The sequence below is a fragment of the Rhinatrema bivittatum genome, chromosome 6, assembly GCF_901001135.1.
Source record: "Rhinatrema bivittatum chromosome 6, aRhiBiv1.1, whole genome shotgun sequence".
NCBI classification, from domain to species: domain Eukaryota; kingdom Metazoa; phylum Chordata; class Amphibia; order Gymnophiona; family Rhinatrematidae; genus Rhinatrema; species Rhinatrema bivittatum.
The window spans coordinates 87,612,459-87,634,570 of record NC_042620.1 but is presented as its reverse complement, the minus strand read 5'-3'; the positions used below and the strand labels follow the sequence as shown (position 1 = coordinate 87,634,570).

General features: G+C 45.3%; 1 protein-coding gene and 1 long non-coding RNA gene across 17 annotated transcripts in view; one reads left to right on the top strand and one right to left on the bottom strand.

Annotated features, from left to right (window-relative positions):
* The window catches only part of BAZ2B (bromodomain adjacent to zinc finger domain 2B), a 1,147,511-nt gene that overhangs the window by 974,705 nt on the left and 150,694 nt on the right, over positions 1–22,112 (top strand). The gene's annotated exons all lie outside the window — the stretch shown is intronic.
* LOC115093596 overlaps positions 1–22,112 on the bottom strand; it is a 105,678-nt gene that overhangs the window by 38,484 nt on the left and 45,082 nt on the right. The window contains exon 2 of the long non-coding RNA XR_003857347.1: positions 11,678–11,869. This is a non-coding gene — a long non-coding RNA (uncharacterized LOC115093596). The remainder of the gene's footprint in view (positions 1–11,677; positions 11,870–22,112) is intronic.

Here is a 22,112-nt window from a genome sequence, read left to right as displayed (position 1 = left end):
TTTTTACTCACTTTCCGGCCGCGTTAGCCCTTCCTGCGATACACTATCCCCTTTAACCCATCCTTACCGCCTCTTTAAATCCCCGGGTAACCCCTTCCACACGCGGCATGTGTATCAGATGTAAGCGAGCGAATTAGCTATTCCCTCCCATACAGTAACGCGCGCCCCGACTATCTCTATTTTACCCTTCCATTTTGCCCCGCGTTTAACCTGCTAAATTACCGCCTACCCCTACCCCTGCGTAAGAGGCAAGGGTTAAGGGTAGACGGCAAACTTTCCCACAAAAGAAAACCTAAAAATGGGTATAAATACCTTGGATGTCACTTTCCGAATCCCCCATCTCCACGCGGCGGGCGGGTGCCGGCGGGCACGCGTTTATCCAGGCGGCGGCGGTGGGAGCCGGCGGGCGCGCGTTCATCCGGCGGGCTGTCATCGAGGCGGGAGCCGGCGGGCGGGCGGGCTGTCATCGAGGCGGGAGCGGGCGGGCGTGCTGTCATCGAGGCGGGAGCCGGCGGGCGGGTGGGCGCGCGTTCATCCAGGTGGCGGAGGGAGCCGGCGGGCACGCGTATATCCAGGCGGCGGCGGTGGGAGCCGGCGGGCGCGCGTTTGTCCAGGCGGCGGCGGTGGGAGCCGGCGGGCATGCGTTTATCCAGGCAGCGGCGGTGGGAGCCGGTGGGCGCACGTTCATCCAGGCAGCGGCGGCGGGACCGGGCGGGCGCACGTTCATCCAGGCTGCGGCGGCGGGAGCCGGCGGGCGGGCGTGCGTTCATCCAGGCGGAGGGAGCCGGCGGCGAAAGCGGCCTCTAACAACCCCCGCCGGCAGTGAATGAATGCACGCCTGTATACGCCCGTGCAATTTCGGCGCTCAAGGGCAGAGCATTAGAGGACGCCGACATCACATGCCGTGACATCAAACGTCGTGACGTCACGCCTTGAGCGCCGAAATTGCACGGGCGTACACAGGCGTGCATTCATTCACTGCCGGCGGGGGTTGCTGGAGGCTGCTTTCGCCGCCGGCTCCCTCCGCCTGGATGAACGCACGCCCACCCGCCTGCCGGCTCCCGCCGCCGCAGCCTGGATGAACGCGCGCCCGCCGGCTCCCGCCGCCGCCTGGACAAACGCGCGCCCGCCGGCTCCCACCGCCGCCGCCTGGACAAACGCGCGCCTGCTGGCTCCCACCGCCGCAGCCTGGATGAACGTGTGCCCACCCGCCCACCAGCTCCCGCCTCAATGACAGCCCGCCGGCTACCGCCTCGATGAACTCGCTCCCGCCTCGAACACGTGCCCGCTGGCTTCCGCCAGTAAGTTTACTATTTTACACTTTTGTTTTTCGCCTGCGCCTTGCTTCGGGAGGGGGGGAACCATCCACTTCCTGGTACCTGTCATTTCAAATGTCAGTTGAAATGACATTTGAAATGACAGGTACCAGCGCACCCAGGATACTGTATAGGCGCTGTATTAAGCGCCTATACAGTAAAATGGGTTGCGCGGGCCTAACCCTTCGCCTAACGCTTCGCAGACGCGGCTTGCATTTGCAAGCAATTTAAATAGAGTATCGAGCGGTATGTGAGCAGGACTGTGCGTGCGGGGAACGAGGGTGCGCCCGGCACTGCCGCACTCTTTCTAACGCGGCCTTACTGTATCGACCTGTTAGCTAGCTGTTTATCCAGCTAAACATTTAGCCAAGTAAGTGAAGGGTTAGATAGGGCATTCCAGGGCAGAGTTACTTAGCTGGATAAATGCCTATATTCAACCATATCCAGCTTAGTTATTTGAATAAGTCTCTAGGACAGCTATTTGACTGCTCTGTAGTTAGCTGGATACACTTATCCAGTTAACTGTAATAGGGCAGTGTGCATTTAGTGATGTGGCCACACCGTTGAATGTTTCAGCAAGTTAATTAGATACGTTTAGCTGCCTAACTTGTTCAGTCAGATAATGCCTGAATATTGGCTCGCGCTTACCTTTCCACTTACCGGGCTTTCGAATAGTGCAAAAAATAGCATGCCAAACAGGCAGCGCACTCCCTTATCCCCTACCTGAAAAAAAGATGTTGGCCAAATCCTTCCCTCTGACTCCCCTTCCCTCGCCTCAAAAGTGAACCCCTATGCTGAATACTAAATGTGATAAAGCTGAGTTCCAAATGCTCATATTAATTTATTCACTTCACTCCTGATGAAAAGACCAATGATTGGTCCCTTCACAGGTAGCGAAGTAATGTAAGCTAGTTAACATTAGCCAGTTAGTCAGTTCTGAACTGGGAATAGACCAGTCATTGGTCTTTTAGTCTGAAGTGAAGCAAATAAATTAATACTAATGTGCCGGGAACTGTCACCTGTTGTTCATCCCAGGGGGCCATTTTCAGAACGTGTGGGGGTGGAGGCTAGGAATTTGGCCAACACCTTTTTGTGTCAGGCAGGGGATGGGGGTGGGGAGATTGGCACCTACTCATCATGATAGGGTTTTTGTTTTTTTGTTGTTTTAGTTATCTGCTTTGCTGTTGGATAGCAGTTTTTCTGACCCAAGTGGCTTTATCCACTTAGTGCTGAATATTGGTGCAAGCCAGCTAAACTTTAGCTAACCCCTGGAACATCCCTCACACTACCTCATATTCTCCAGCTAAACTTTAACTGGTAATGATTTAGCCAGAGAATGAGGGGAGATTTTTAATTGATGTTATCTGGACAGACATTTGAATGTGATCCTTTTAGTTTTTAAGATCCTTAGGGTAATTTTTCTCAAGCTGGGCCTAGAGAACCCCTGTATCTATGAATATCGACAGTTCATGCATGTAATGGATGAAGATAGATTTGCATGTAATGGATAAAGTGCATGCAAATCCATCTTGTTCATATTCATTGTGGGTATCCTGAAAACTAGATAGGCTAGAGCAGTGCTGACCCAGCTGCTCCCCCTACCCTACCCTACCCTGTTATTATTATGTTTATTACTATTCTACACTATATAATTTTATATCTCATGTTATTTGCAACCATTTAACCAATTGCATCTTATTCCTTTTGCCTTGTTTATCCCCCCTACCTGTTGTTGTTTTCCCCTCCCCCCTTGTTCGCTGTATTTCTCTTAGTTCCTTGTAAACCGATATGATGTACCCACGAATGTCTGTATAAAAAAGTTGTTAAATAAATAAACAAATAAGATTGGTCCTACACCCGGGCTTAAAACGCTGAAAGCACAGGCGGAACACGGCAGGAGAGCAGGAGTCAGTAGCACCAGCATGCTCTCTGCTTTCCGCGCACCCCCCCCCCCCCCCCCCCCGGCCTGGAAGAGGAAGTGGTGATCAGCGGGTGCATGCGCAGGAAGAAGAGACCTTGCTAGTGTGCTCGGCATCGACCCGAAGAAAAGAAGAGAGGTGTGGTCTGAAGAATGAGCAGTGTGGCTCAGAGAAAAATGAAGAATGTTGTCAACCCCCGCGGTTGATGGGACTCTTTGCTCCGCAAGGGCTGAAAATGAAGTAGATTGCTGCTGCCTTTAGGGTTAGAAGTGGAGGAGGCTGCTGCTGCCGCTAGTTCAGAGGAGGGGGGAGAGTGAGTGAATGGGCAAGCATGTGTGTTTGAGATCCTGTGTGTATGTGTGAGTGAGATAGCATGTATGTGAATGATTGAGAGCCTATATATGTGAAAGAGAGTATGTCTGTGATTGAGAGCTGGTTTAGGTGAGGGAGTATGTGATTGAGAGCCTGTGTGTAAATGAGAGAAAGAGAGAGCATGTTTGTAAGCATGTGAATGAAAGTCTGTGTGTGAAAGAAAAGGACAGCATGTATGTGTGTGATTGAAAGCCTATGTGTGTAAGCCTGAAAAGATAGACAGCATGTATGTAAATGTGTAATTAAGAGCCTATATAGGTGAGAGAGAAAAAGCATGTGTATATGTGAGCGATTGTGAGCCAGTGTGAAAGAGAGAGGAGAAAGTTGCAAGCAAACCACCCCACCTCCTGCTAATTCAAAACAATCTCAGGGCACCTGGACATCAAATGTTCCCAGGTATGCAGAGCAAAACATTTTTTGTATCCTTATTATTTTTCATTACTGGGTCTTTGTGTCTGCTATTTTAAAATATTTTATTGGTATCTTAAAATTTGTGATATGAGTTTTTAATTATTGGATATTCCATTCATCCAGTGTTTTGAAATAATCTGTTCTTTTTGTTAGTATGCTTTTACTGCTACTGATTTTATATTTCTTGATTTGTTTTATAAGGATGGGTGATGTTTCTTTTTTTCCTTTGATGCACTGCATACAGAAACTCTGGTTTGTTGCAGTTTCCAATTCAGTTTTTGTCTGCATGCTTCTAGTTATGCGTTTTGGTCTCTTTATTCTTTGTTAGGTGAGGGTCAGCACATGTGATTCAGGTGAGGTTCTCTGCTGGGGTGTAGTTTCTGTGTAGGGCTCTATAGCAGCCTGACTTGGTCTGTTTTCCTAATAGGAGATGTATTGTCTTAAGGCCTAGTGTAATATTTTCAGTATTGCCTTTTCTTAGGTAAGGTGGTTACTGTTAAGTCCTAGAAATTGGTGCTGTTTTGGTGTGGGATGTTTATCGTTTACGCAATTTCTGTTCAGATACAATATGCATCTTTTCCTTGTGTCATTCTTAACAATAAAAATAATACTGGACCTTTATTTTTTATTTCCGCCATAAATTGTAATGAGCAGTGTGTCACACATGTGAGCATGGTCTAGAGCATATTCCAAGATCAGCTTGAGAAACACTGGCTTAGGGCAGGATCTTTGATCTTAAGAATTAGGTCTACGGCAGCTCTGACTTATCCATTTACTTAACTAGATGGATAGCCAGATATGTAGATCCGCCTTTAACTTATCTGGCTATCTACTTATCCAGCTAAGTGTCAGCTGCTGAATATAGCCAGATATTCAGCGACCACCACTTTGCTGGATAAGTCTGACTTATCCAGCTAAATAGCATTTCTATATCGGGCTCAAAGAGTTTTTGGGATCTTAAATTTACTAGGGCTCAGGCCCTAAATTTAGGAAATTAAATTTTAGACTACTACTAAATTTAGGGGCCTAAAAATGGTTGGCTATGTGAGTGGAGTTAGGGCGAGGAAAGCTAGGATCTTATTGATTTTCAGAAGCAGGCCCCTAATTTAGGGGCCTAAATCTTGGCAAATGAGTAGCAGTCCTAACTTTTAGGCCCCAAAATTAGTGAATTTTCATCTGAAAACTTAGGGACCTATTTTAAGATCCTAAATTTAGGTGCTCAGCTTTTTTTTAATATCAGCCTCTGTGTGTTAATTTTTATTTTATTTTATTATTTTGTGTTTCTTAAAACTGTGGTTATTTTGTTGTTTCTTTGATCATAATTTTCTTTTACATAATAAGTTTTTATGGTCATTAGGAGGCATATCTCCTCAGATTGGTGCATCCAGAATTTAGAATTTAGCATATCTTTGCTTTGATTTACTGTCCTACACATTCTAGAATCCTAATGAAGTACCACTATGCAAAAATGAGTGCCTTTTACAAAACCATGTAAATAGAGATTATTAACATTATTATTTAATCAAGGGTTGTTAAGGTGCTTGTCGAGATCCTTCATTAAGGCCATTGTGATATGTGTGGAATCCAGCATGCTAACTGGAAACGGATATTTTAAGATAGTTAAACTAAAAAATAAACCTTTGTTGACTTATAGTCACAATAAACATTCTTCCAGGACAAGCAGGATGGTAGTTCTCACATATGGGTGACATCATCGGATGGAGCCCTGTCACGGAACACTTTTGTCAAAGTTTCTAGAACTTAGACTGGCACACTGAGCATGCCCAGCATGCCACTAACCCTGCATCCAGCAGGGCTCCCCCTTAGTCTCTTTTTTTTCCACACAGCAGTTGCCTCGCGGTTCTTAGGAGCTCTGAGAATTTCTCACAACTTTTTTCCTCACAGAACTTTTTCCCATATTTTTCAAAAATGTTCCCCATCCTTCGATAATGCCAGTAAGTTTTACCACGTTCTTTGCGGTCTGTTCCCTGTGGTGCTTCCATCGGTGACCACCGACCGCACACCGACCCTTTTTTCTCGAAATGGCAACCGGTTTTTGGAAGTGCCCAGAGTGCCCGAGGACTATGTCCATTACGGACTCTCATGACGTCTGCGTCTTATGCTTTGGGCCTTCCCATGACGTCCAACGGTGCACCAGTTGTGCCCAATGACCCCAAAAGACCGCCGGGCCTGCTTAGAAAAGATGGAACACCTGTTCAAATCTAAGCACTCTTTTCAGTCTACTCCGGCCAAAAGTGCACTGAGTCAGAAGCAGTCTTCTTCATTGACTCCATCTCCATTGACGTCTCAACGCCATTGAGACACCGGTGACCGGCCGTCACCGGCATCTTTGTGCTCAAAGTCATCAATGTCCTCGGCGCCGGAGAAGGACCGGGCCGAGCATTGAGAAAGCACTGTCATCGACACTGACGTGAGTCTTCATCCAATGCCGGCACCGAAAAACCATCGACATCGACTGAACTGCTGTCCAAGAAGTCCCAGGGAGAGGAGCCCCCCATCCTCCTCTGGAACCAGGACACTGAGGCGTTCCCCCACCTGCACCGGTGCCGGGAGCCGAGACTCCACAAATTCCTGTGGACCCTCCGGCAATGCCTATTCAGCCTCCAACTCCAGTTGCTGTGTTGCCAACACCAGCTTTCCGGGAGGAATTGGATCGGATGGTCCAAGCGACAGTCCTTCAGGCACTTCGTGGATTCCAATTACCACCGGCGCCGTTCAGATGCTGACGCCTGATCGGGTGCCTACAATGCTTGCTCCACTCCTCGAACGATTGGACACCCTGATCAGTGCACTTCCATCGGTGCCCGTTCCTTCAAGACCAGCAGCACCTCCGAGTCCATCGATTCCTCCACCAGTATCAATCCCGATTCCTTTATCTTTGGATGAGGAAGAGCCTCCACCGATGCCGGAGTTGATTCCAAGACCATTGGGTGCTCTTACACCCCATCGACCATCGAAAACACTGATACCATCGGTGCCCTGCCATCCTCTGTGGTGCCTCCCCCTGTCTCGGTGCCTCCATCTTTTCCATCAGTGCCACCTCCAGATCCGGCTGGATTTGGACCTTTGCCTCCATCTGAAGGCCCACAAGGTGGAGGAGATCCACCATATCACCCTTGAGGTGATGATTCCTCTAACTCTCAAGACTCCGAGAACCTTCTGTCAGAGCCTTCACCCCCAGAAGAACGCCGCCGCTCCCCTCCAGAAGACCTCACATTTGCTAATTTCATAAAAGAGATGTCTGAAACCATCCTTTTAAAACTGCAAATGTAGGAAGATGCCAAGCATAAAATGCTGGAAATGCTTCAGTTCATGGATGCCCCCAAGGAGGTGATGGCAGTTCCAAACCATGTAGTTCTGCTTAACCTGTTACACCATACCTGGGAACACCCTGATACAGTCCCACCAGTGAACAGGAAAACTGATGCCATGTATCTGGTTCAGTCAGCTCCAGGTTTTCAAAAAAGCCAGCTACCCCACCACTCTGTAGTGGTTGAGTCCGCCCAGAAGAAGGCTAAGAGATCCCAGCCTCATTTTTCTGCCCCTCCTGGCAAAGAGCAAATGCCCTTGGACGCCTTTGGCCGAAGAGTGCTCCAGGATCTATACTTATGGCACGTATAGCAGCCTACCAGCTATACATGACACAATACTTGAGGAATCTCTGAAAACAAGTCCAAGACTTCTCCGAGAACCTTCCAGAGGAATTTCAGGAGGGACTGACTATGATCCTCCAGAAAGGGCTTGATGCTGGGAAGCACAAGGTCAGGGCAGCGTATAACATCTTCGAGACTGCCTCCAGAGTCTCAGTGGTGGGAATAAGCGCCAGATGCTGGGCATGGTTCAAATCTTCTGACTTACGCCAAGAAGTCCAGGACAGGTTGGCAGATCTTCTATGCACAGGGGACAATCTGTTTGGCGAGAAAATTCAGGAGGCAGTGGTACAACTCAAAGATTACCATGAGACCTTGCGCCATGAGACTGTTCCCTCAGACTTCTCGTCTACCGCCAAGAGGCCATTAAATGGGAAGCTAGGAGGCTATCCTATAAACCACGTAGGTATTACCCTCCTCCATCTGGCACTCGACCATCCAGACCTCAAAGAGGTCAGCCTTGTCAACATAGACCCCTGAAAGCCCAACCAGCTCCTCAGACTGGTCCTGCATCGGGGTTTTGACTTCCTTCTAGAGAGCAGCAGTCAACCTCCCAGTCCAGCCATCTTTCCTGTGGGAGACCACCTGTGCCAATTTGCCAACAAATGGCACACAATCACTACTGACCGCTGGGTCCTTTCCATAGTAACCTACGGTTACCATCTAAATTTCCTTACACTACCACCGGACTCTCCACCACGTCCGGCATGGAGTCTAACAGACCACACTCCACTCCTCGAGGCAGAACTCTCCATTCTCCAGTCCAATGCTGTGCAATCAGTTCCACGACTACAGCGGGGAAAAGGGTTCTACTCACGATATTTTCTGATTCTAAAAAAATTGGGCGTCATACGTCCTATACTGGACCTCTGCGCCCTAAACAAATATCTCCGCAAGGAAAAGTTCAGGATGGTTACCTTGGGCACCATGCTCCCTCTTCTACAAACAGGAGATTGGCTCTTCTCTCTAGATCTTCAGGAGGTGTATGCCCATATAGCCATATCCCCTCCTCATCGAACATATCTCAGATTCACAGTAGGTCACAGGCAATTTCAATACCGAGTACTGACGTTTTTATTTATGAAATGCCTGGCAGCAGTAGCAGCTTACCTAAGACAATGCAGTATCCACGTCTATCCGTATCTAGACAACTGGCTGCTCACAGGTCCATCCAAGGAGGTAGTACTTCAATCCCTCCATCTTACCATACACCTGCTACAATCCTTGGGGTTTCTCATAAACTTTCCCAAATCACATCTGACCATCACGCACCCTCTTGTTCATTGGAGCAGATCTCAACACCATTCAAGCCAGAGCGTTCCTCCCAAGGGACCGAGCATGCACGTTGTCAACCTTAGCCAAAGCAGTACATACTCACCGCGCTACTACAGCTCGTCACCTGCTAACCTTACTAGGTCACATGGCTTCTGCAGTTCACCTTTCCCCAATGGCTTGACTAGCCATGAGAGTAACACAATGGACTTTAAAATCCCAGTGGTCCCAATCACACCAACCTTTGTCCCACATTGTCCACGTTACCAGCCAGCTTCGACTCTCACTAGTTTGGTGAATGCAGGAGTCCAATCTTCAGATAGGACTACCTTTTCAACCTCCAGATCCTCAGTTTACATTAACCACAGATGCCTCCAACCTGGGTTGGGGAGCCCATGTTAACAACCTACAAACCCAGGAAACCTGGACCACAGCGGAAGCAAAGCACCAGATAAATTGTCTGGAGCTCAGGGCAATACGGTATGCCCTATTTGCATTTCAGGATTGCCTATCCAACAAGGTAATCCTTATTCAAACAGACAACCAGGTAGCAATGTGGTACCTCAACAAACAAGGGGACACAGGCTCTTACCTGTTATGCCAGGTGGCGGCGCAGATCTGGGCCTGGGCTCTTTCCCATTCTATGATACTGAGAGCAACCTACCTGGCAGGCATGGCGAATGTGATGGCAGACAATCTCAGCCAGACCTTTCATCCCCACGAATGGTCCCTAGATCCCACTGTAGCGAACACAATTTTCCACCAGTGGGGCCGCCCGCAGATAGACCTCTGTGCGTCACTTCACAACCGCAAAGTAGACCAATTCTACTCTCTACACCGCAGCCGAAAGATACCTCCAAGGGATGTCTTTGCCCACTCGTGGGCAACGGGTCTTCTATACGCATACCCTCCAATTCCACTCATCAGAAAGACTCTCATGAAGTTATGACAAGACCGGGGAACAATGATTCTCATAGCCCCATATTGGCCGCGACAAGTTTGGTTTCCCCTCCTATGCAACCTCTCAGTCCAGCAACCAATTCACCTGAGCACAGATCCAACTGTCATAACGCAGAGCAATGGGCTGTTTGCATCATCCGAACCTCCATGCCCTGTCTCTGACAGCATGGATGTTGAAATATTGATTCTACAATCCCTTAACCTTTCTAACGAAGTGTCCTAGGTCCTCGTAGCTTCACGGAAGCCTTCTACTAGGAAATCTTATCATTCCAAGTGGAAAAGATTCACCATGTGGTGCATGACAAAGGAAATAGATCCCTTTTCCTGCCCCACAACAAGGTTCCTGGACTACCTCTGGCACCTCTCAGAGTCTGGCTTACAAGCGTCCTCCATCCGAGTGCATTTAAGTGCCATAGCCGCTTACCACAAAGGTGTAGGAGATGCCCCGATTTTGGCGCAGCCCCTGGTAGGGCACTTTATGAGAGGCTTACTCCAGCTGAAGCCTCCACTGCATCCCCCAATAGCGGCATGGGACCTCAATGTTGTGCTATCACAGCTCTTGCGACTTCCGTTCGAGCCCTTACATTCCTGTGAGCTGCGACACACCTCACTTGGAAAGTGATCTTTCTAGTCGCTATAACGTCGGCTCGCAGGGGCAGTGAACTACAGGCACTAGTTACATACCCACCTTATACCAAATTTCTCCACGATCGTCTGGTACTCTGCACTCACCCTAAATTTCTGCCAAAGGTAGTTTCGGATTTCCACTTGAATCAGTCCATAATACTTCCTACCTTTTTTCCAAAGCCTTACTCATACCCAGTTGAGCGGGCTCTGAATTCCTTGGACTGCAAACGTGCATAGCCTTTTATTTGAACCGCACTATAGCCCATAGAAAATACACCCAACGTTTTATCTCCTTTGATACAACCAAACTGGGAGTTCTGGTGGGCAAGCAGACCCTGTCCACCTGGCTGGCGGACTGTATTACCTTCTGTTACCAACAAGCAGGCCTTCCGCTACAGGGTCACATGAAAGCGCATTCAGTCAGAGCCATGGCAACGTCAGTGGCACACCTCCATTCCGTTCCTATTGCTGACATCTGTAGAGCTGCCACATGGAGCTCTCTTAATACCTTCGCAGCTCATTATTGTCTCGACGAGGCTGGCAGGCAAGATTCCATCTTTGGCCAGTCTGTCCTGCGTAATTTGTTTCCAGTTTAAAAACCCAACTTCCTACTTAGGACCCACTATGAAACTCAGGCTGCCCTCATACCCAACAGCACCCCTGTTGTTGTGCCTGTTGCACGTCGTTGGGTGCTGTGGTTCACTCTATCTGGGCATCCTGTAGCTCACTATTCACCCATATGTGAGGACTACCATCCTGCTTGTCCAGGGAGAAAGCAGAGTTGCTTACCTGAAACAGGTGTTCTCCCAAGACAGCAGGATGTTAGTCCTCATGAAACCCGCCCACCACCCCGCGGAGTTGGGTTTGCTTACGTTTTATTATTTTATTTTTCGCTTGTACTTTTTGCTACAAACGAGACTAAAGGGGGACCCCTGCTGGATGCAGGGTTAGTGGCATGTTGGGCATGCTCAGTGTTCCAATCAAAGTTCTAGAAACTTTGACAAGTGTTACGTGACAGGGCTCAATCTGATGATGTCATCCATATGTGAGGACTAACATCCTGCTGTCCTGGGAGAACACCTGTTACAGGTAAGCAACTCTGCTTTTTCATGGATCAATATGTAGATACCTTAAGTACGGGTTCAGAAGAGCTATGATTGTTAGTATTTGTTGTGTAGTTGATTTTCAGATCCAGAAAGGTGAAGACTTCCATTGCAACAGCCCATGGCAGCTCAAGAATGATGATAAAGAGTTCAGTTTTGAAGGAGACTTCTTCAGCCCTCAGCCAACAACTGGGCCTCCGTTATTCTAGGCAGTAGTCCTAAAGCAAAGGAAGAGGGAAAAAAGATTAAAAATAGAGTCCTAATAGTGTGCAGTACATCCAAGAGCTAACCCACTGTCAAAGGCCTCTCAAAAGTACAGAATAATCAGTTGCCATTTTCGAGTATCTCCTATGACAAGTGCACTGATACTTGAATAGATGATTATTTCTCAGTTTCAAGGGGCATATCTCTGCATCATCACTGATGTGCCGAGTTTTCCATGAAAAAGAACTAGGGCTGGACCTGGTGGCTTAGTGGCAAGTGCTGTGCACGTCTATATAAAAGGTTTCCAGTTTTGTTCCCAGATTGGATCTTCACAGACCCTGGTAGAGGAGGAAGTCATCAGGGCAAAACTTGTTGGCTGGGTTTAGGGCCCATGATACAGGATTCCGGAAAGAGCTCCTGGCTTTCAAGGCTTTTGCTATAATAACCAGACTAGAAACAGTGGGAAAACTCTATTAAAATAGGTGAGAAATCCCCAGGTAGTTGTGCATGAAAGCTTATGGTACCAGGATCTCAGCACTTGTTCTGACTGAGCTGGAAGAAAAGGAAAAAAAGAGAGCTACCAGGCCAAATTTAAAAAAAAAAAGAACTAATAGAACTGCTGATATGCATGCAACATGGTTCCTTACTTGACTTCTTATCCACACTAAAATTCACCCAGCAGGTGACAAACTCAACACACAAAGCTGGTCACACCCTGGATCTGATATTCACTATTGACTTCCTATCAAACACAACAGCATCATACACACCAGTTCCATGGTCCGACCACTACCTCCTACACTGCAAGACTCAAATATACTTCACCAACTCGGACAAAACGAACGAAACATACTCCTTTAACTACCGACCCTTCTTCCAACCAGACAGCCTACAACAAGAACTCGGAAAACAGCTAACAAACCTAGATCTCTCCAACATAAACAATGCCACCCATTCATGGCACCAACTCACAACTGAAACCGCAAGCAACATAAACCCGGAAAGAACAAAACAGATCAACAACAAAAGAGAAAAAACAAACCCCTGGTTCAACAAACAACTGAGAGACTCCAAATCCACCCTAAGGAAAAAAGAAAAAGAATGGAGAAAAAACAAATGCATACTAACACTGAAAAGATACCGCACACAGCTGGCGATATATAAAAAAAATGATTAACACCACCAAACGAGATTACTACAGTAAAATCAAAAACTCCGCTAACAACGCTAAATCACTCTTCAACATAGTAAACAACCTTACATCAAGCAACAACAATCCCACTCCCCAAACCAAAAGCTTAAGCCAAGAACTTGCTCTGTTTTTCAAAAACAAAATCAGCAATATAACAAGAAACTTCAACAAAGCCACAATCTTAGATGACCTGCCAACCCTCAAAAACATTATACCATGGTCCACCTTGGAACCCATATCAACGATCGAAACAGAGAAACTTCTTAGAAACCGAAACCCAGCATGCCATGAACTCGACACAATCCCAATTCATACCCTAAAGGAAATAGCACATATCATTGCGCCACCCATCACTGCAATCATAAATAAATCACTCGAGGAAGGAGAACTTCCTGATAAATTAAAAGTTGCAACAATCAAACCCATAATCAAAAAAAAAGCACCTCAGTCCAGACGATCTCAACAACTACCGCCCAATATCAAACTTACCTCTCCTCGCCAAACTGACTGAGAAAGCAGCACTCAAACAGCTCAATGATCATCTCGAAACCAACAACATCTTACAACCCCGCCCAACACGGTTTCAGAAAAAATTGAAGCACCGAAACCTTATTACTCAACTTATCAAACACAATAATAGGTTTCGACAACTGCCAAAAATTCATCTTCATCCTCCTCGACCTCTCCGCCGCATTTGACATTGTAGACCACAAAAACCTAATCTCCAGACTAGCCAACATTGGTCTATCTGGCAAAACCCTTAACTGGTTCACATCCTTCCTCAAAAATAGATACTTCAAAGTAAACATCAACAACAACTACTCAGATGACATACCCCTTGAAACCGGTGTACCTCAAGGATCAGCACTATCAGCCACCTTGTTCAATATATACCTACTGTCCCTCTGCAAGCTCTTCACGAGTCTCAGCATAACATACTACAAGTACGCCGACGACATCCAATTAATCATACCCATAACTAACACCATTGAAAACGCAATGAAAACTTCAGCCACCTACCTCAACACCATAAGAAACATATTAAACCACATGAAACTATGTCTAAACATGGACAAAACTGAGTGTATACTATTCGAGAAAAAACACTCCGGAATCAACATGAAACACGCCATACAAATTGACAACACACACAAGAGGGAGGCTTTCCAGTCTTTTGCATTGAGTGTCACATGTATGATTTTTTACCCGCCGGTGAGAGATTGTATGTGTGCACTCGGTGCAAAGAGCTCCTGGCTCTCAGAGAATGAGTCTGATCTCTGGAGGCTAGAGTAGCAGACTTGGAGGAGCTGAGGCAGACAGAGAGGTACATTGATGAGACCTTCAGGGACATAGTAGCCAAGTCCCAAATCCAGTCTGGCAGCCCCTGTCTGCCTTGGATCAGAAAGCTCTCCCAGTAGGAAGAACATCACCCTGGTGTAGCAGGAAGTGATCCTGTAGCAAGGACCTGCTCTCCAGGTGATGTATTGTCCTCTCGCACTGAGGACAAGTCTCCCAGGGCTATTGCCCAGGAGGGAAGGGTTAGGTCGGCCATCATAGTTGGTGATTTGATTATTAGAAATGTAGATAGCAGGGTGGCTGGTGGACGTGAGGACCACCTGGTAACTTGCCTGCCTGATGTGAAGGTGGCAGACCTCACGCATCACCTAGATAGGATTATAGACAGTGCTGGGGAGGAGCCAGCTGTCGTGGTACATGTGGGCACCAACGACATAGGAAAATGTGGGAGAGAGGTTCTGGAAGCCAAATTTAGGATTTTTAGGTAGGAAGCTGAAATCCAGAACCTTTAGGGTGGCATTCTCTGAAATGCTTCCTGTTCCACGTGCAGGTCCCCAGAGGCAGGCAGAGCTCCAGAGTTTCAATGCGTGGATGAGATGATGGTACAGGGAAGAGGGATTCAGCTTTATTAGGAACTGGGGAAACTTTTGGAGAAAGGGAAGACTTTTCCGAAAGGATGGGCTCCACCTTAACCAGAGTGGCACCAAGCTGCTGGCACTAACTTTCAAAAAGGAGATAGAGCAGCTTTTAAACTAGAACAAGGGGGAAAGCTGACACTCACTCAGCAGTGCATGGTTCGGAGAAATGTATCCTTGAAGGATATTAATGAAACAGGAGAGTTAGGGCATCCCAAAAGAGAGGTTCCATTAAAAGCAAACATAGTCCATGTGCCTATATGTAAAAAACCACCAAAGCTAATGATTTCCGAATTATCCCTAACAACTGAAAAGCAGGTTGTTAATATAAATAAAAAACACACTTTGAAATGTCTGTATGCCAATGCCAGAAGTCTAAGAAATAAGATGGGAGAGTTAGAGTGTATAGCAGCAAATGATGAGATTGACATAATTGGCATCACAGAAACTTGGTGGAAGGAGGATAACCAATGGGACAGTGCTATATCAGGGTACAAATTATATCTCAATGATAAGGAGGATCAACTTGGTGGGGGTGTGGCACTTTATGTCCAGGAGGGTATAGAGTCCAACAGGGTAAAGATCATACAAGAGACTAAATGCTCAGTAGAATCTATATGGGTAGAAATCCCATGTGTGTTAGGTAAGAGTATAATGATAGGAGTATACTACCATCCACTTGGACAAAATAGTCAGACAGATGATGAAATGCTTAGAGAAATCAGGGAAGCTAACCAATTTGGCAGTGCAATAATAATGGGAGATTTCAATTACCCCAATATTGACTGGGTAAATGAAACATCAGGACTTGCTAGAGACATAAAGTTCCTAGATGTAATAAATGACTGCTTCATGGAGCAATTGGTTCAGGAACCAACAAAAGAGGGAGCTATTTTAGATTTAATTCTTAGTGGAACACAGGGTTTGGTGAGAGAGATAATGGTGGTGGGGCCACTTGGCAACAGTGATCATAACATGATCAAATTTAAACTAATAACTGGAAGGGGGACAATAAGTAAATCTGCAGCTCAAACACTAAACTTTCAAAAGGGAAACTTTGATAAAATGAGGAAAATAGAAAAAAACTGAAAGGTGCAGCTACAAAGGTTAAAAGTGTTCAACAGGCATGGACATTGTTTAAAAATACAATCCTAGAGGCACAGTCCATATGTATTCCGCACATTAAGAAAGGTGGAAGGAAGGCAAAACGATTACCGGCATGGTTAAAAGGTGAGGTGAAAGAGGCTATTTTAGCCAAAAAAAATCCTTCAAAAATTGGAAGAAAATAGGATAAAACATAAGCATTGTCAGGTTAAGTGTAAAACATTGATAAGATAGGCGAAGAGAGAATTTGAATTGAAGTTGGCCGTAAAGGCAAAAACTCATAATAAAAACTTTTTAAAATATATCCAAAGCAAGAAACCTGTGAGGGAGTTGGTTGGACCATTAAATGACAGAGGGATTAAAGGGGCTCTAAGGGAAGATAAGGCCATTGCAGAAAGACAAAATGAATTCTTTGCTTCCATGTTTACTAATGAGGATATTGGGGAGATACCAGTTCCGGAGATGGTGTTCAGGGGTGATGAGTCAGATGAACTGAACGAAATCACTGTGAACCTGGAAGTTGTAGTAGGCCAGATTGACAAACTAAAGAGTAGCAAATCACCTGGACTGGATGGTATGCATCCTAGGGTACTGAAGGAACTCAAAAATGAAATTTCTGATCTATTAGCTAAAATTTGTAACCTATCATTAAAATCATCCATTGTACCTGAAGACTGGAGGGTGGCCAATGTAACCCCAATATTTAAAAAAAGCTCCAGAGGCGATCCGGGTAACTATAGACCAGTGAGCCTGACGTCAGTGCCGGGAAAAATAGTGGAAACTATTCTCAAGATCAAAATCGTAGAGCATATAGAAAGACGTGGTTTAATGGAACACAGTCAACATGGATTTACCAAGGGAAGTCTTGCCTAACAAATCTGCTTCATTTTTTTGAAGGGGTTAATAAACATGTGGATAAAGGTGAACCAGTAGATGTAGTGTATTTGGATTTTCAGAAGGCGTATGACAAAGTCCCTCATGAGAGGCTTCGAAGAAAACTAAAAAGTCATGGGACAGGAGGCAATGTCCTTTCATGGATTACAAACTGGTTAAAAGACAGGAAACAGAAAGTAGGATTAAATGATCACTTTTCTCAGTGGAAAAGTGTAAACAGTGGAGTGCCTCAGGGATCTGTACTTGAACCGGTGCTTTTCAATATATATAAAAATGATCTGGAAAGGAATACGATGAGTGAGGTTATCAAATTTGCGGATGATACAAAATTATTCAGAGTAGTTAAATCACAAGCGGATTGTGATACATTACAGGAGGACCTTGCAAGACTGGAAGATTGGGCATCCAATTGGCAGATGAAATTTAATGTGGACAAGTGCAAGGTGATGCATATAGGGAAAAATAACCCTTGCTGTAGTTACACGATTTTAGGTTCCATATCAGGAGCTACCACCAGGAAAAAGATCTAGGCATCATAGTGGATAATACTTTAAAATCGTCGGCTCAGTGTGCTGCAGCAGTCAAAAAAGCAAACAGAATATTAGGAATTATTAGGAAGGGAATGGTTAATAAAACAGAAAATGTCATAATGCCTCTATATCGCTCCATGGTGAGACCGCACCTGGAAATCTGTGTACAATTCTGGTCGCCGCTTCTCAAAAAAGATATAGTTACGATGGAGAAGGTACAGAGAAGGGCAACCAAAATGATAAATGGGATGGAACAGCTCCCCTACGAGGAAAGGCTGAAGAGGATAGGGCTGTTCAGCTTGGGGAAGAGACAGCTGAGGGGGGATATGATAGAGGTCTTTAAGATCATGAGAGGTCTTGAATGGGTAGATGTGAATCGGTTATTTGCACTTTCGAATAATAGAAGGACTAGGGAGCATTTCATGAAGTTAGCAAGTAGCACATTTAAGACTAATCGGAGAAAATTCATTTTCACTCAACGCACAATAAAGCTCTGGAATTTGTTGCCAGAGGATGTGGTTAGTGTAGCTGGGTTCAAAAAAGGTTTGGATAAGTTCTTGGAGGAGAAGTCCATTAATGGCTATTAATCAAATTTACTTAGAGAATAACCACTGCTATTAATTGCATCAGTGGCATGAGATCTTCTTAGTGTTTGGGTAATTGCCAGGTTCTTGTGGCCTGGTTTGGCCTCTGTTGGAAACAGGATGCTGGGCTTGATGGACCCTTGGTCTGACCCAGCATGGCAATTTCTTATGTTCATCAAATTAAAGGACAACGTGAAAGATCTCGGAATATGGTTAGACCCAGAGCTTAACTTCAAAAAACACATCTGATTGAAAGTCAAAGAAGGTCTTCCACAAACTAATCCTCAAACACCTAAAACCCCTACTCTACCACCCTGATTTCAGAACCGTTCTTCAATCCCTCATATTCACCAGCTTCGACTATTGCAACTCACTACTGATAGGCCTACCCAGATCCACCATTCGACCACTCCAATTGCTACAGAACGCGTCAGCCAGAATCCTCACCGGTCACAAAAGATCTGACCACATCACTCCTGTGCTAAAAAGCCTACACTGGCTACCTGTAGAAAAGAGAATCGAATATAAAACTCTCACCATTATATACAGTGCAATCCACAACAATGAAAACACAGGCTTAAATAACATCATTCAGAAACATGTCTCTCAGTGCAATACGAGAACAACAAACAAACTACATCTGGACATACCATCAAGCTCATCCGCCAAATATACTACTGTAAGAAACAGAACCATCTCCATTGCAGGCCCTCACCTCTGGAACTCACTACCAGAACACCTAAGATTACAAAATAACACTAAAACATTTAAAAAAGAACTCAAGACCTGGCTCTTCAGACAAGCCTTCAAAGACGGGACTGGTTAATATCCCACACCATAATTAACACCCCATACCTTCACAGATATTTAAACCATATTACAGACCATATTTAAACCATACCATACAGGACATATTTAAAACATACCTTTATGGATATTTAAACCATATTACGATCTCCCAACACTTTTCCACTGCTGCTTGAAAACCCACTGACCTGAACACATTCGCATCCATTGTCATAACCATTGTTATAACCTGTCATCATCTATTGTTTCTCCTGTTATGTTGTTATACCAGTTATCTCTTTATATGTAACTCATGGTTATATCAGTTTACTGTTTTGTTTTACCAATGATTTCGGCACTTGTAATTCATTGTTTCAAATGTAAACCGGAGTGAAGGCCTTTGCTAAACTTCGGTATATAAAAAAGTACAGATAAATAAATAAATAAATGCTTCATGCCAAAAAACATAAGACATTGTAAGTTTCTCAGCCATCAGCTATGCCTATAGACGCCTACAAAAAAGGGCATATTCAGGAAATGTTGCTTTTGAAAAACTACTCAAATTTTGCGGCAAGGTTGCCCTCTGTCTCCACTCTTTTTTGACCTTACCCTAGAACCACTGGCAGCCTTGGTAAGGCAGCACCTGGATATTAAAGGGCTTAAATTTGGCTCTACTGTTCATACCATCTCCCTTTATGCTGATGATATTTTACTTTTTCTATCCAATCCATGTCTTTCCGCCCCGGCTTTGATGGGCAATCTGGAGGTCTTTAGTGATCTCTCGGGATATAAAGTTAACTACACTAACTTGGAGATCTTTCCTATAGAGCCTCGCACAGTGATACCTCCCTGTATGGCAGATTTTAGTGTTGTCCAGGAAAGGTTTACTTACCTGGGGATCTTTGTCCCAAGAAATTGGAGTGATTCTTTTTCCAAAAACTATAATAGCTTGCTGTCCCAGACAAAACTTAAGCTGCAAAAATGGCAGACTTACCGTTATCCTGGGCTGGACGTATCAACCTGATCAAAATGATGATCTTACCTAAATTTCTATATTTATTTCAGCACATTCCCTGTAACATACCTGTCAAAGTCTTTGACCTCCATAGTTCGATATCCCGTTTTATTTGGAATAAGCCTATTTTTAGCTTTGTATGATTTTTATGTTCTTTTATGCTCTTATTTTATCTTTGACTTTTTTCGATTGTATTAATCGAATGCCTAGTAACTGTAACTAATTTTATGTATACCATATTTTTTGCTCCATAAGACTCACCTGACGATAAGACGCACCTAGGATTCAGAGGGGGAAAATGAAAAAAATAATGGTGTGCTAAACCGGCTCTGTTCCCGGGCATCTGTGCGTCTTATGGAGCAAATTAGGGGAGTGCATAAAATTTTTTTTGTCCCCATTTCGTTTTAGGGCCCGGGGAGGGCCATTTCGGTCCACTCCCCAGATCAGAAAACATCTTATCGTTCTCTTTCTATGGGGAAAAAAAACAACCCCCCCCCCCATCCCAACCCTTTAAATGTAATTAGCTACAACCCCCCACCCTCCTGCCCCCCCCCAAGACCTGCCAAAAGTCCCTGGTGGTCCAGCGGGGGTCCAGGAGCAATCTCCTGCATTTGGGCCTGTCGGCTGCCAGTAATCAAAATGGCGCCGACGGCCCTTTGCCCTTACTATGTCACCAGGGCTGACCAATGGCACCGGTAGCCCCTGTGATATAGTAAAGGCAAAGGGCCGTCGGCGCCATTTTGATTACTGGCAGCGGACTGCCCAAGTGCAGGAGATCGCTCCCGGACCCCCGCTGGACCACCAGGGACTTTTGGCAGGTCTTGGGTGGGGGCTCAGGAGGGTGGGGGGTTGTAGCTAGTTTTTTTGTTTTTTTAATATTCGCTCCATAAGACGCACAGACATTTTCCCCCCACTTTTGGGGGGAAAAGTGCATCTTATGGAGCGAAAAATACGGTAATTGATTTTAGATGTCTTTATTATGAATAATTGTTATTTATGTCATTTCTTTATTTTTATGACAAAAAGAGTGTAAACCGTCGAGATGGATTTTTTTCTGTGCAATGGTATAGAAAACTGTTTAAATAAATAAAATAACCGTCAGCTGCATATTCGTCTTTGACAGCTTTGGCTCCCTAAGCGACAGGGAGGGATGGCGTTCCCTAACTTTCATTTTATTATTGGGCGGCCAGGCTCTTGGCGCTAAAGGTATGGTTTCGGCACCTGCCGGCTATTTGGCAACCTCTGGAACAGCTACAGATATTGCAGACCTAGCCCTATTGCCCTTTCTATCTCCAGCCTCTATATTGTGCCGTAAGGTTGTCTGCTCCAACCCCATTCTCGCTCATTCCCTCACTCTCTGGCAGCAGATTTTGTGTTACCTGCAGCTTGACGCTACCTCAATTTAGCTTTTAGCTCCTGTTTACGGGAACTCATTGATTTCTGGACTTACTATTGCTCCGGCGTTTAAAGAATGGAGGGATAATGGCTTATGCCATCTTATACAGCTGTGAGATGATGAGAAATTTCAAACTTTTGAAGATCTTAGTGCTGAGTACAAATTGCCAGCGTCCACCCATGCCTACTATCTACAACTCTGGGCTGCATTATCCACATTCTATGACCTACAAGCCTGGCTCACTGAGATGACTCGGTATTTTTCTGACCCAGATGCATGTGCAAAGGGTACCACACTCCTTTATTTGGGGTTTCTTCAAGGTAAAACTGGTACTGTTACCCCACAAGGTTTAATTGATTGTTGGAACCAAGATCTGGGAACTTCTTTTACAGCTCAGACTTGGAAACTTATATGGTCTAATGCACATAAAAGTTCCCTCTGCCAGTGTCATATAGAGCTTATGATATATCTATTACATAATACCTATCATACACCAGCCTTTTTTTCAACTATTTTTCCTTCCTATAGCTCTCAATGCTGGCGTGGGTGTGGTGAGCATGGTACCTACTTGCATATGTGGTGGTGGTGCCCTGGGGTTCAATTTTTCTGCGCAGGGTATTTGTTGAAATTGTGGATATAATACATTTACCTATTTGTTTCCCCTATCCTTGGCTTGTTAGGCTGTTGGGACAACTCGCTAGTGCCTTGGAAATTTAGGAAACTAGTCAGTCATCTATTGCTAGCTGCCCGATATACTATTGCCCTTCGGGAAATGGAACCCCTGTCTTGACTATTGGAAGAATCAGGTTCGAGACATAGCTGACC